The following is a 12577-nucleotide window of genomic DNA, read 5'->3' on the forward strand; positions in this document are numbered from 1 at the left end:
GGGAGGTTTTCCAGCAATCTGGATTGGGATAGGGATGGGGAAAGGTGTCTCAAGGAGGTTTTCCTGGTTTTGGGGTCTGGACATCCCTTCCAGCTGCAGCCCAGGGTGGAAGAAGTCAGCAGGTACCCAAACTCTTCTCAGTGGGGATGCAGCCAGGCACCCCTGGTCCTGGAGATTTGGAGGCTCAGGGTTTGTGGGATGAGACCTGACCAAAAAAAAATCACTCAGTAATGACCTGTTGCAGCAGAAAAATGCCTTTTTTTTTTCCTTTTTTTTTTTTTCCTCCTGGGGAAAAGAACTATGAGATCGAGTGTGAGAGAATTTTAATTTATCACCAAAAAAATTCCAGCAAGCTCCCACGGCTGGGTGATGAAGTGGCCAATCCAAATGGGAAATGTATTTTTTTAACCAGGCATAATAATTGATGATAATTAACCTCTGGAAAAAACTCTCCAGGGAAGAAGCAGCTTTTTGCCTTTGTGAAGGAAAAATCTGGGCCTGGATACTTTCCCTGGAGTTTAAAAGTGAAATTCCAAAACCAGTGGAGGAATTGCTTTGGCAATTGGGCAGCAGATTGGGGAAGATAAACGAGGGATGTCCAAGGAGTGAATGTGGGATATTCAAGGATAAAAAGTGGGATATTCAAGGATCAGATGTGGGAAATTCAAGGATCAGATGTGGGAAATTCAAGGATCAAATGTGGAACATTCAAGGATCAGATGTGGGAAATTCAAGGATCAAATGTGGGACATTCAAGGACCAAATGTGGGATGTTCAAGGATCAGATGTGGGATCCTAGAGGAATGAACTTGGGATGCTTGAGGAATGAATGTGAGGAGCTTGTTGCTGCTGGCTTCAGAAGAAATATCCCTGCACCAAGAGAACCCTAAAATGTTGAGCTCTTGGATATTTTTGGCAGTGATGTAGCTTAAAATACGCCCCACATGTGCCTGCTCTTTTACATCCCTGTTTTCCAAGATGAGACATGAGGAAGATGAGATGCCAAGTGTGGATGATCCAGGGGTCCTTTGATATCACAGTGATGGCTTTTCCATCTGCCTCCCCTCCTCTCTTCCTTTCCACTTCTCCAGCCTCTGCAAAACCCAAAATATTTTCTGTCTGGCATCCCCAGCTGGTTGAAACAACCGGCGACAGCTTTATGGCTCCTCATCTTTGCTCGCTTCTGTGGAATAGTAATAAGGGAGGGGAAAAACGTCCTGCTGGCTGATTTACAAGGCAAGAAATTCCTATAAATCATTCCAACATCTCCCAAGGACTGGGGGGATGCTCTGAGTTCCTGCTGGTTTTCTCAGTGATGCAATGCAGTGGTTTTTTTTTTATTTCTTTTTGGAGGGGAGTGGGTGAGATTCATCCCAACCAGCCACTGCATCTCTCTGTGATTTTATTGATGGATTCCAAGGGGGAGCCATCTATTTTCCCTTGCTCTTCATTGGCCAACCCAAAGGACATCAGTGTGTTTTAGAGCCTGCTCCCAAGCAGGAAGTACAAACAGTGGAGCAAATATTTTCTGGATGGACTTATTTTTGGGATAAACTAGAAGGAGGGATTTAGGAATGCTGATTTTTTTTCAAGAGGTCATTTGTTCTGGAAAACTGTAGAAAAAATCAAATTGTTGTGGGTTCCTGGCCTTAAATTTAATTTGTTTGTTCACCTTTCCCCTTGCATCTCTGACCCCATGGCCATCCCTTACACACCATTTAGTACCCCTGGCTGGCATCCCTCTGTAACTCTTTGGAGCCAGTTTTAACTGATTCCTTATCCTATTGACCTATTCCAAAGGAATTCTGGGGCTCTTTTGAGTGACTCTGACCCCCACCCAATATCTTTAGGAAATGGGCAGAAATTCAGCACTTCTCATTAAATCTGTTCTTGATGGGATTTTTCATTAGGGAAGGATATGGAAAATTGGGAGAAAAAAAACTATGGCCAGACTGATCCAGAAAAATCTGTCCCTGTAGCTTTTGCAATAAAATGTGGGAAAATTTGGCTGTAGGACCCAGTGCTCCCAATGACTGGGATTCCAGGGAAATCTCATCTTCAGGTCTTTGGGAGAGAGAAGGACTGCTGATGTCTCATTCAGACCAAAATTTGGGTTGAGGATGCTCAGATAGGAGCCCCCTCAAATTAACAGTAATTAACAGATATTTCCAAAATAAGAGTGTTTTGCCGGGGGGATAACCCAGGAGGGGTTTGGGGGGGGATTTCACTGGGTACCTTGTCAAGGTTGTGCTGGGGGATGGACAGGTTTGGTGACCCCCATGGGGGGATTGATGGAGGGGGGACTCCGGGGTGGGAGTCGGGGTCACCAAGGCCACCCAGGCTGGCTCTGAATCTGGGATGGCAAAAGCATTCGGGGGGAGGGGGGCTCGGAAATATGGAGGGGAGAAGGTGCTGCTGGAGGTGAAATATGTGTTGGGGGGGTCATTATGTGTTGGGGGTCAATATGTGTTGGGGGTTAATATGTGTTAGGGGCAATATGTGTTAGGGGGTATAAAATGTGTTGGGGCAATATGTGGGGGGGTGCGGGGCAGTATATTTGGGAGATAAACCGGGGGAGGGGTGCTGCTGGGGAGGCGGGTGTGCTGGGGGGGCTCGGGCTGAGGGCAGCAGGGGCAGGCTCGGCCGGGGTAGGGTCCGAGCGCTGTCCCGGGCACACCCGGGGGGTTCGGGGGTCCGGGGGTGGGGGGGGGGCGGCTCCGTTTGGGGCGGGGGTCGCAGCAGCGCCGGCCAGCAGGGGGCGCTAAGGGCAGCGCCGAGGGGGCGTGGCCAAGCGCTGGGGCGGGCTCGTAGGGGGCGTGGCTCGGCGTGGGGGGCGTGTCGCTGCGGGCGGTGGGCGGGGCCTGTCGGCGGCGGCGCGGCGGGGCCGGGCGGGCGGGCGGGCGGCGAGCGGCGGCCGCGCTGTCAGGCCGGTGTCGGTGTGATGAAGATTGGCGGGCAGGTAGGGCTGTCACTCACGGCGGGGCCGCCGCGCGGGGGCGGGCGGAGCCGCGGAGCCCGGCGGACAAAGCGGCGCGGGCGGCGGGGCACGTGCGGCGGCTGCGACGGGGACACCCCCCAGCCCCCATCCCCTCCGGTGTGGGAAGTAACTTGCCGTTCCCGCCGCCTTCCCGGCCGTGCGGGGCCGGGGCAGCGCGGCTGTCCGTGCCCGGTGTCCGGTTCCCCCTGCGGGCTGCCCACCGGCCGGCCGTGCCGCTGCGGTTCTCCGCCGTGCCCCCCTCGGCCGGGCGCGGTGCTTCTGGGGGCACGCAGCGATCGGAGCGGGCTGCACCCCCTGCTCCCCATCCCCCGGCCGGCTGCGGCCATCCGGGGGTGTCCGGTGGCTGCGGGTCGCGCACCCCCAGCCCGAAGGTTGCAGCCCCCCCATACAAGTTGCAGCCGCCGCTCGCAGAGCCCGGGAGGCTGGCGGGGCTTTTGGGGGGCCGTACCCCACGGCCACGGCCGGCTGCAGCCTCCTCCCGCCTGCCGTGCTTGTAACGGGGCTGCGACCCCCGGCCGGCTGCAGACCCCCCTCCCCTTCCCTCCCCTCCCAGCGCCCCCCCGGGATCGCACCCCCCGTGCTCGCTGCCGTGAGCGGGGCCGGCCGCGGAGCCCCGAGCGCCGGCAGCGCTCCTGGCGGGGCTGCCCCGGCCCTCGGGCCGCTCGCTGAGCCCTCCCCGGGGGCTGGAGCCCCCCGGCCCCTTGCGAGCCTCATCCCCTCAGCCCTCTCCCGGGGGTGCCAGCCCCCCTCAGCTGGTCACGACCCCCGGAGAGGGCTGGAGCCCCCCAGCTGGCCACGGCTCCCCCTCAGAGGGCTGGAGCCCCCTCAGCTGACCATGGTTCCCCCGGGAGGGCTGGAGCCCCCTCAGCTGGCCATGGCTCCCCCTCAGAGGGCTGGAGCCCCCTCAGCTGACCATGGTTCCCCCGGGAGGGCTGGAGCCCCCTCAGCTGACCATGGCTCCCCCTCAGAGGGCTGGAACCCCCTCAGCTGGCTATGGCTCCCCCTCAGAGGGCTGGAGCCCCCTCAGCTGGCCATGGTTCCCCCGGGAGGGCTGGAGCCCCCTCAGCTGGCCACGGCCCCCGGGAGGGCCGGAGCCCCCGGCCCGGGGCGTTCGGAGCCCGGGAAGTTCCCCCCGATCCGGGTGCCTGGGGGGCTGCAGCGGGCGGTGCTGGGGCCGTTTCGTTTGTCTGCAGGGTCCCGGCCGTGCAAAGCACCCGGGGAGCTCGGGGTGCCCCCCGGGGCAGCCGCTGGGCCGGGGGACAGCGGTGCCACCCCGCAGGGCCTCATGCGGGCTCGCCGCCAGTGCCCGAGCGTGGCCCTGGCAGCAATGCCGCATCCCGCCGGCTCTCCCGGGACAAACCCCCCGTGCCCCCCGAGATCCCCCGGTGCCGCCTTCTCCCGGTGCGCCCCATTTCCCCCAGGGCACCCCCTTCCCCCTGCAGCGCTCCACGGGACCCCTTGGCAGCTCCCCCCATCCCACGGAGTTGGATGAATACTCCAGAAATCCCTTTTAGTGGCTCTGCAGCAATGCAGGGAGGGCTTCTTCATCATCATCATCATCATCATAATAATTATTATTATTTGAAATTTATCCTGCAATTTTTTTGTTGCATTTCCGTCTGCGGGAGGGTGGCTCCGCCGGTGGCATTGTGCGACTCGGGGAAGTTTTGCCGAGCCTTTGGGGTGTCCCTCCACTTCATCCCAGCCCTCGCCAGGTGTCCAAGCTCAACTTGGGCTCGGGCTCTTTGTTTGGGCTCTTCCCGGTTTTTCTCGCTCCCAAGGATCTTTTTTCCCACTATCTCGCCGCCCACCGGGTAACGGGAAACCCTAAACCCGGCAGGATATTTTCAAACTCCCAGCCGGGGAGATTAGATGGAGGAAAGGGGGGGGATGGATTATTTTTGGCTGGGATGCGGGACAGCTGTCTGCCGGGGAGAAGCAGAAAATAGAAGAGGAAATGGCTTAATTTGGCTTTTTTCGACTTATTTTGCTTTTAAATCCTGGAAGGTTTTGGGGTTGGAGTGGGGAAAAGCAGAATGTGGCTCAGAGGACCTGGATTTGATGAAACTTTTGAACATCCTGCCTCCAAAACCGCTGACTCGGTGTGGCTGGCATCATCCCCTTGTGGAAAAGTGGGTGCTCCCTGAAAAAAAAAAACCCAAAACCTTTGGGGTCTGATGTTTGGGGGGCTCTTTCCAGCCTCATGTGGATGGGGAGAGGGGTTTGGATGAATCAGTTGGATTTTGGGCGATTTGGGTGAAAAAGCAGCGCCTTGTTTTGATTTTAAGTTCTATGGAGCAGGCGGATGATGGGATCAGGATTCCCCCTTATTTTTTTTTCCCCCTCCTCCCTCTTATTTTATTTAACTCCCTACACTGAGATTCTTTCGTTAGGAGCAAAAGTTAATTGCTTGAGGCTAATTACAGGAGAGGTTAATAGGGGAGCTGGCAGTGTCAGGAAGAGAAGGAGATGCTCTGTTCCTTAGCATCCCAAAATTGGGCTTTTTAAGGCATTTTGCAGCCCTTGCCCCCCAAAGCCAGCCCATCAACCCCTTCACTTGAACCTGAGATCTTGATAATATTAGCTATGTATTTATAAATAACATTAAACACTCCCTGATATCATGGGGTGAGGGAAAAAACAGGGAGAAAAGTGATGCTGAGCTTCCCCACTGAGCTTGCAGGAACATATTCCATTTTTCCTCCATCGTTTTTGGGAGGGGGAAATAAAGGAAATATTATTTTTTATGGAAATCTCCCTTTAAGGACATTGCCTTTTTAAAAAAGTTACGCTTTTTTTAAGGGAAATCTTTTTTTTTTAGGGAGAAGTGTTTATTTTTTTTTTAAGGAAGTCACCTTTTTTAAGGAAATCTCATATTTTTTCCTTAAGTTTTTTTTTTTTTTAAAGGAAATCTCCTCTTTTGGATTAAATGCATGAAGTTGTATTGGGAGAAGAGTGTTTTACCCCTCTGGCACATCAGGAATAACTCTTTTTCCAACTCAAGGATAAAACAAGAGCCTCATGGGGCAGCTTTGGATTTGGGTGATTTTGCCTTTTCCATGGAACTTCTGAATTCCTTCTTGTCTTTTTTCCCAAGTTGATGGACAGCACCCATAAATCTCTGAGTGATAACAGGGTTGTGTTTGTCCTCCCACAAAACTGAAGCATTGATTTGGTCCTGCTGGGAAGTGATCCTTCATCCATCCATCCATCCTCATCCTCAGGGGTGCAGGGCTGCCCCTCTGGGTGCCATCTGCACCCTGCTTGGGTTTGTGGGATGGATTCTGGGGGTATTTCCTGAAGATATGGAGAAAATGGCCCTGGGCTGCTGGGACACCCCAGTTTGGCAGAATTGATTTTGCTGGGAGCTGCTGGGGCGTGAAGGAATCGGTGAAATGAGGAGAGGGGATGGGGTGGGAGGGGTGCAAGGGGCACAGCCCAGGCCTGCTAAAGGGCAGAAAAGGGAAAAAATAAAAATAGGGCTAAAGTCAGGAGGAAACTCTGGCCACAGTTAGGGATAAACTAAGGGAGATCTGGCATCTGCAGCCCTGGGCATCCAGCAGCAGAATCATCTTTGGTTTAGGCTGGTGCATCCCAGCACCCTGTCCCCACTGACTGCCATCCTCACTGCACTGCAGCAAGGGGAAATCTGGCTTTTGGGGGAAATCTGGCTGTTTGGGGAAATCTGGCTTTTGGGGGAAATCTGGCTGTTTGGGGAAATCTGGCTGTTTGGGGAAATCTGGCTGTGTGGGGAAATCTGACTGTTTGGGGAAATCTGACTGGGGAAATCTGGCTGTTTGGGGAAATCTGGCTGTTTGGGGAAATCTGGCTTTTTGGGGAAATCTGACTGTTTGGGGAAATCTGGCTTTTTGGGGAAATCTGGCTGTTTGGGGAAATCTGGCTGTTTGGGGAGATCTGACTGTTTGGGGAAATCTGGCTGTTTGGGGAAATCTGGCTGTTTGGGGAAATCTGGCTGTTTGGGGAAATCTGACTTTTTGGGGGAAATCTGGCTTTTTGTGGAAATCTGGCTTTTTGGGGAAATCTGGCTTTCTGGGGAAATCTGGCTTTTTGTGGAAATCTGACTTTGTGGAAATCTTTTTGGGGAAATCTGACGTTTTGGGGAAATCTGGCTGTTTGGGGAAATCTGGCTGTTTGGGGAAATCTGGCTTTTTGGGGGAAATCTGGCTTTTGGGGGAAATCTGGCTGTTTGGGGAAATCTGGCTGTTTGGGGAAATCTGGCTGTTTGGGAAATCTGGCTGTTTGGGAAATCTGGCTTTTGGGGGAAATCTGGCTTTTGGGGGAAATCTGGCTGTTTGGGGAAATCTGGCTTTTTGGGGAAATCTGGCTTTTTGGGGGAAATCTGGCTTTTGGGGGAAATCTGGCTGTTTGGGGAAATCTGGCTGTTTGGGGAAATCTGACTGGGGAAATCTGGCTGTTTGGGGAAATCTGGCTTTTTGGGGAGATCTGGCTTTTTGGGGAGATCTGGCTGTTTGGGGAAATCTGGCTGTTTGGGGAGATCTGGCTGTTTGGGGAAATCTGGCTGTTTGGGGAAATCTGGCTTTTTGTGGAAATCTGGCGTTTTGGGGAAATCTGGCGTTTTGGGGAAATCTGGCTTTTTGGGGAAATCTGGCTTTTTGGGGAAATCTGGCTGTTTGGGGAAATCTGGCTGTTTGGGGAAATCTGGCTGTTAGGGGAAATCTGGCGTTTTGGGGAAATGTGGCTGTTTGGGGAAATCTGGCTTTTTGGGGAAATCTGGCTGTTTGGGGGAAATCTGGCTGGCTGGGGAAATCTGACTGGGGAAATCTGGCTGTTTGGGGAAATCTGGCTGTTTGGGGAAATCTGGTATTTTGGGGAAATCTGGTATTTTGGGGAAATCTGGCTGTTTGGGGAAATCTGGCTGTTTGGGGAAATCTGACTTTTGGGGGAAATCTGGCTGTTTGGGGAAATCTGACTGTTTGGGGAAATCTTTTTGTGGAAATCTTTTTGGGGAAATCTGACTTTTTGGGGAAATCTGGCTTTTTGGGGTGGTGGTGGGATAATTTACTGAATGCACACAATTCCCAATTCCATTTAACACCCCATGCACTGTCAAATACTTGATTCCCAAATAATTTTTGCCACCACCAAAGAGGGTGGTACCAAATGCCCTCTAATTAGCCCCCAAATAAATCAATTCCCAGCGTCATTAGTCAGATCATTAAGACGCTGGCTCCAAATAAGAATCCAGAAGGATGGGAATTAATCCTCAATTAAATTTAAACTCGGGTTTATCTCTGCCTCCAGCCCTGAAAGGACTGGGGGGTGCTGCAGGTGATGCCCATGGGCAAAGCCCTGTCCTGGAGGGATGGAGCCCTGGCCCCAGGGGTGAGGCTGCCTTTGCCCAGCTGTGCTTTGCAGCTGTAGAAATAAAAAGGGATTTTGGCCTCAGTGCTCCCCAACTGCTTGGTTCTATCCTGGTTTTTTGGCTTTTCCTCTTCCAAAGAGGAGCACAAACCCTGGGTAGTCCCAGCTCTGGTTATTTGGTGTTTATTAAACAGTTGGGTTGCAAAAGACCTTCAAGACCATTGGGTGCAGCTGTGAGATCTGCCACTAAACCACTTCCCAAAGCACCATGGCCACAAGTTTTAAGAATTAGTTACTTATTACTTTATTTTAATTGAATTTTAATTTCATCTTATTTAATTTTTTGTTTGTTTTCTTTTTATTATTTCCTCTTATTTAATTTTTTAGTTTCTGTTCTTTTTATCTTAGATTAACTGGTTTAGTTAATAAGCACCTGGTGAGCTCAGGGTGCTTATTATTGTTTTCTTTTATTGTTGTATTATTTTATTTTATTATTGTTTATTATTGTTTATTATTGTTTATTATTGTTTATTATTGTTTATTATTGTTTATATTGCTCAGTTTTTGTTATAGTTTTATTAATTTTTTTAACTTTTATTTCATTTTTTCTGCTTTATCACTATTTGATTTTTTTTTTACCTTGCCTTTCATTTTCCAGGCCATGCTTCCCTCACCTTTTCAGCATTCTGTGCCACCTGTCCCATCCCTCCCTTACAAAGCAAAAACCCAAATATCCACATAGCCTCACCAAAAAGCCCTAAACCCTCAGGTTCAGCTTTGCAGCACTGCTGATGCTCCCCAAAAATCAGATTATTTTGGTGCAGGTGGAGGAGACAGAGAGTGAAACCCAACTTGTGTCGAGGGAAAAAAATTCCCCAGTGCTGTTCAATGGGGAGCTTTTGGCTTTACAAGGTGTTACAGAAACTATGAAAAATGTTATTACTGAACCCAGAGCTCTTGGCCAGGCCTGGCTGTGCTGGCTGCCTGGAGCCCTGCCAGGAATCTCTGAAAGCCAATTAAAAATAATCCCAATTTTGGCCCAGCCTTGGGAAGCTTCTATTTTATTTCCTCCCCATTTTGTGGTTGTTTGAAGATGAGTTTGGGAGTGGGGTTTGAGGGAAATCCCGGGAGGGAGCAGGAGCAGCCTCAGCCTCCCCAGGACCCTTCAGCCCTGGCTCACAGCTTCAACCCCTTGGAAATTTTTTTTCCAAAAGCTGATTTTGTTTTCCTTTTTCCCATTTTCCCCTCCTTTCCCCCCTTCCTCTCCCTCTTTTCTTCTTTTTCTCCCCCTTTTCCACCTTTTCTCCTTTATTTTTTTTTACTATTTTCCTTTGTCTTCTTTTTTCCCATCTTTTATTTTTTCCCCTTTCCCCTTGTTCAGTATTTCCTTTTTTGTTTTCTCCTATATTTTCTTTCTTTTTTCCATCTTTTAAAATATTTTCCTTTTTCTTGTTTTATTTTTCTTGTTTCCTTTTTCCTTATTTTTCCCTTGATTGTCCTTATTTTCCTTCTTTACCTTTTAAAAGTCTTTAAAATCTTTTCTCTTCCCCTTTTTGCTTTGTTTTCCTTTCCTTTTTTTTTTCCACTAAATTAAATGATTTTTCCACTAAATTAAATGATTATAAATTAAATGATAATTAAATATTCCACTAAAAAAAGTGGAATATTTAATGTTTTTTCCCTTTCCCCTCTATATTTCTCACTCCTATTTTTTCCCTTTTCTGCCCTTTAAATTTTCTTTTTTGGCTTTTCCTCTTCCCCTTTTCCTTTTTTTTTAACTTCTATTTTTTCCTTTACTATTTTGCCTTTTTCCCCTCTTTGTTCCCCTTTTTCCCCCATCATTTTTGCAGCTTAGCTCTGTCCAAGCAACAAACCCAACATTTCCCATCCCAGACTCTCTGCTACCCCCTCAACGCCACACACTCTGCCACCAGCAAGGCAAAACTTGGCCAAATAATGAATAAAAATCCCAATATTGAATTGTAGCAGTTCCCTTTCCATGCCCAGATCATCAATGTGTTATTCCCAGGATTTTTTGGTGAATCCTCTCCCAGCTCCATCACTCCCAGGTACATGGAGGGCACTTGCTGCCTTTATAAAACCCTTTAAATGTGGTTTTTAAAAAACCTCCAAGGCAGGTTTGGAGAGCAGCAGTCGCCAGTCCTGGATCCCTGGGTGAACCCTGGGTGCATGTGAAGCACTTCAGACATTTCTGATGTCCTGAGCAAGGCACTTCAAAGGGAATTTATTGCTCCAGGCTGCTGATTCTGCAGCTCACTGCTGCCTGTGGCTGAGCTGCGAGCCTGCAAGGAGATTTTGGTGCTACCCCAGAAAAAAAGTCTTTTCCTGCTTGGTTTTCCTCTTTTCCTGCTTGATTTTGTTTGTTTTTCCTCCTTTTTCCTGCTTGATTTTCCTCCTTTTCCATGTTTGATTTTGTTTGATTTTTCTCCTTTTCCCTGCTTGAATTTCCTCCTTTCCCTGCTTGATTTTCCTCCTTTTCCCTGCTTGATTTTGTTTGATTTTCCTCCTTTTCCCTCCTTGATTTTGTTTGATTTTCCTCCTTTTCCCTGCTTGAATTTCCTCCTTTCCCTGCTTGATTTTCCTCCTTTCCCCTGCTTGATTTTGTTTGATTTTCCTCCTTTTCCCTGCTTGATTTTCCTCCTTTCCCTGCTTGATTTTCCTCCTTTCCCCTGTTTGATTTTCCTCCTTTTTCCTGCTTGATTTTCCTCCTTTCCCCTGCTTGATTTTCCTCCTTTTCCCTGTTTGATTTTCCTCTTTTCCTTGCTTGATTTTCCTCCTTTCCCCTGCTTGAATTTCCTCCTTTCCCCTGCTTGATTTTGTTTGATTTTCCTCTTTCTTCTGCTTGATTTTCCTCCTTTCCCCTGCTTGATTTTCCTCCTTTTCTGTGTTTGATTTTCCTCCTTTCCCTGCTTGATTTTCCACCTTTTCCATGTTTGATTTTGTTTGATTTTCCTCCTTTTCTGTGTTTGATTTTGTTTGATTTTCCTCCTTTCCTCTGTTTGATTTCCCTCTTTTCCCTGCTTGATTTTCCTCCTTTCCCCTGCTTGATTTTCCACTTTTCCCCTGTTTGATTTTGTTTGATTTTCCTCCTTTCCCTGCTTGATTTTCCTCCTTTTCCCTCCTTGATTTTCCTCTTTTCCCTGCTTGAATTTCCTCCTTTTCCCTGCTTGATTTTCCTCCTTTCCTCTGTTTGATTTTCCTCCTTTTCCATGTTTTATTTTGTTTGATTTTCCTTCTTTCCCCTGCTTGATTTTGTTTGATTTTCCTCTTTTTCCCTGCTTGATTTTCCTCTTTTCCTGCTTGATTTTCCTCTTTCTTCTGCTTGATTTTCCTCCTTTCCCCTCCTTGATTTTGTTTGATTTTCCTCTTTTCCTCTGTTTGATTTTCCTCCTTTCCCCTGCTTGATTTTCCTCCTTTTCCCTGCTTGATTTTCCTCTTTTCTTTGCTTGATTTTCCTCCTTTTCCCTCCTTGATTTTCCTCCTTTCCCCTGCTTGATTTTCCTCCTTTTCGGTGTTTGATTTTCCTCCTTTTCCCTCCTTGATTTTGTTTGATTTTCCTCCTTTTCCCTGCTTGATTTTCCTCCTTTTCCTGCTTGATTTTCCTCCTTTCTCTGTTTGATTTTCCTCCTTTCCCCTGCTTGATTTTCCTCCTTTTCCCTGCTTGATTTTCCTCCTTTTCCCTGCTTGATTTTCCTCCTTTCTCTGCTTGATTTTCCTCCTTTCCCCTGCTTGATTTTGTTTGATTTTCCTCTTTTTCCCTGCTTGATTTTCCTCTTTCTTCTGCTTGATTTTCCTCCTTTTCCCTCCTTTCCTCTGTTTGATTTTCCTCCTTTCCTCTGCTTGATTTTCCTCCTTTTCCCTGCTTGATCTTCCTCTTTCCCCTGCTTGATTTTCTTCCTTTTCCTGCTTGATTTTGTTTGATTTTCCTCCTTTTCCCTGCTTGATTTTCCTCTTTCCCCCCCTATTTTCTATTTTTCCCCTATTTCCACAATCTCCTGCTGCCTCTGTCCAAAGGGAGGCTCCTGGTGAGTGAGGCTGATGAGCTGAGCCCTCTCCAGGTCTTGTATTTTATTATCCCCTTCACCAGCTCATAATAAAGAATTAGAAATAATTAGAAATAATTATAAATAATTGGCTCAGGCTTGGTGGGTGGAGGTCTCCCCTCCAGACCATCCTGCATCCCCTCCCTGACCTTGCTCTGACTCACCCAATTTA

The 12577-nt window shown here is 48.9% G+C and overlaps 1 protein-coding gene across 3 annotated transcripts in view; it reads left to right on the plus strand.

Moving 5' to 3' along the window:
* Positions 1-2850: 2850 nt before the first annotated feature.
* PKNOX2 (PBX/knotted 1 homeobox 2) overlaps positions 2851-12577 on the plus strand; it is a 112692-nt gene continuing 102965 nt past the window's right edge. For 2 of the 3 annotated variants that reach the window (XM_077190079.1, XM_077190078.1), the window contains exon 1: positions 2851-2959. The gene's annotated coding sequence lies outside the window, so the exon portion shown is untranslated. The remainder of the gene's footprint in view (positions 2960-12577) is intronic. The other variant, XM_054647420.2, reaches the window with a different exon arrangement.

The sequence above is a fragment of the Agelaius phoeniceus genome, chromosome 23 (assembly GCF_051311805.1).
Source record: "Agelaius phoeniceus isolate bAgePho1 chromosome 23, bAgePho1.hap1, whole genome shotgun sequence".
NCBI lineage: Eukaryota > Metazoa > Chordata > Aves > Passeriformes > Icteridae > Agelaius > Agelaius phoeniceus.